The sequence below is a fragment of the Syngnathus floridae genome, unplaced genomic scaffold, assembly GCF_059516105.1.
Source record: "Syngnathus floridae isolate MCC-2025c unplaced genomic scaffold, RoL_Sflo_1.0 HiC_scaffold_115, whole genome shotgun sequence".
In the NCBI taxonomy this organism is placed as follows: Eukaryota; Metazoa; Chordata; class Actinopteri; order Syngnathiformes; family Syngnathidae; genus Syngnathus; species Syngnathus floridae.
The window spans coordinates 40,001-42,500 of NW_028284143.1; positions in this window are offsets into that span (position 1 = coordinate 40,001).

Consider the following 2,500-nt stretch of genomic DNA (forward strand, 5'->3'; position numbering starts at 1 on the left):
AAGAGGAAGTGGAGTTCCCTGTGCGGCGGTACGGCAGGCAGTGTGTCAGGTGTGCGTCGGCGCGCCCCGGTTTCCAGGGCGTTGCCCCAGAAATGGACCTTGCCCTCGTCGCTTCCGGACTTGGTGGAGAATAGGGTCCTGGAGGTACTGCAGTCGGGGGTTGAGGAGCATCGGGCCACTGCCGGCTTAGTTAGGGAAGCAGGTCAGGAGCCTGAACTGATCGAGTCTTCTGCTTCTGATCTCATGAGGGCTCTGGGTGGCATGGTAGTGTGGCCAGCAACGTCGACGGGGTCTCGACGTCGAGGCCAGGCTTTGAAAGGTTGGGCGAGGCGCCTCGCTCAGAAGAAGACTGTGTTTTATCATCAGCAACACGGCTATTCCGAGGCGAGAAAGGGGCTGGCACGGCGGATCTTAGATGGTCTGACGCCCCTAAGGTGTGAGTTGCCGATTGAGCTGGTGTATGAGCACTTCAAGGAGAAGTGGGAGACGGTTAAGCCGTTCCATGGACTGCCTGGCTTCGCGGTGAGACTAACCGCCGATAATGAACCATTCTATCACCCAATCCTGGGGCCCGAAGTGGTGTCAAACCTAGCTAAGTTGGGCATTCGATCAGCGCCGGGCCCAGATGGGATCAGGAAGCGGGCTCTTCTTGACTGGGACCCGGATGGACTGAAGCTGGCGAGGCTGTTTACGACATGGATGGTGCGTGGAGTTGTTCCCCAGGTCTTCAAGGAGTGCAAGACCCGGTTGCTACCCAAATCGGCTGACCCTGACGAGCTGGGTACTGTATCAGGCTGGAGGCCTGTGACTATAGGGTCAGTCGTATTGAGGTTGTTTGGGCGGATAATAGCGATGAGGTTGACTCGAGCCTGTCCTGTTAGCCCCCGGCAGCGTGGTTTCGTCGCCGGCGCGAGTGGTTGCGCGGAAAACCTCTTGATCCTTCACCGGATCATGGGGCACTCGAGGTCGGCTGGCGTACCACTGGCAGTCGTGTTCATTGACTTTGCGAAGGCCTTCGACTCGGTTTCTCATGATCATGTCCTATATGTATTGGGAAACTTGGGCGTGGACAGACGTGTTATAGAGTTAATCCGCAACTCTTATGTAGGCTGCTCGACCAGAGTGGGCTGCGGAGACGCCTACTCCGAGCCCATCGCCCTGAAGGTTGGTGTGAAGCAAGGCGACCCAATGTCCCCACTGCTCTTCAACCTTGCTATGGACCCTCTCATCCATAGCCTCGAACGCAAAGGGGGCCACTACGTTTGGGGCGACCGCCGAATCGCCACACTGGCATTTGCCGACGATCTAGTCCTGTTGAGTGGCTCGGAGGAGGGAATGAGACGGAATTTGGGGATCCTGGAGGATTTTTGCCGGCTTTCGGGACTGGCTGTCCAGCCTCGGAAGTGCCACGGTATCTGGATGGGTTCAAAGGGTGACAATGATGTAGCTTGGACGCTATGTGGGCAGCAGTTACACATAGTCAGTTCGAGTGAATCTGTTCGTTACCTGGGAGCTGATATAGTGCCGTGGCAGGGAATTGTCTCTCAGGGTCTGGAGGAACAGGTGTGCACGTGGCTTGGGAGGATCTCGAAGGCGGCACTGAAGCCGTCACAGAAAGTCATGCTGTGCAACTCATTCTTACTCCCGAGAGTGGCTTTCAGGGCCGACGTAGGTATGGTGTCGGTGACCAAGCTCAAGTGGCTCGACGGGACAGTGCGGATGGCTGTGAAAAGGTGGTTGCGCCTCGACCCGTCCACGGCGGGGGGGATCATCTACTCACGCGCTCGCGATGGCGGGCTGGGCCTCCAAAAGCTATCCGTTACTGTTCCCAGAACACAGGTTAGGCGTACCTGGAAACTCTGTTGGTCAAAGGATTGGTGGTTGAGGTCCCTGGCTATTGAGGCAGTGCAAAAACCTGCCTGGTTGAAATTGTGGACCACTGCGGGCGGAGATCCGGGCGGTGTGCCAAAACTTGGCACAGGGGGCGCCGTCCCGGCTGTTGTTGCGAGCATGCCGGTTCTCCCGGACTGGCGGCATGCCGAAAATCTGGCTTGGAGCGACTTGCGTGTCCAGGGTGTGGGCGTGGACCAGTTCCGTAACGATACTATCAGTAACACGTGGCTCGCGGATCCTCTGGCTGTGAGGTTTCGTCAGAGACACTATCTGGTAGCACTCGCACTGAGAGCTGGTGTGTACCCTACCCGGGAGTTCCGAGCGAGGGGTAGACCCGGACTGGGAACAGCATGCAGGCGTTGCGATGCTGGGTTGGAGACATGTTCGCACATCTTGGGTCAGTGCGCTGCCGTGCAGCGTAGCAGGATACGACGCCACAACAAGGTGTGCGAGCTCGTGGCCACAGAGGCAGAACGGCGTGGCTGGGAAGTGATCAGGCAGCTGCACGTGGTGGCGCCTGATGGAGGTGTCAGAATTCCCGACTTGGTGTGCAAAAAGGGAGAAACCGTTCTGGTTCTGGATGTGACCATCCGCTTTGAGGTAGGGG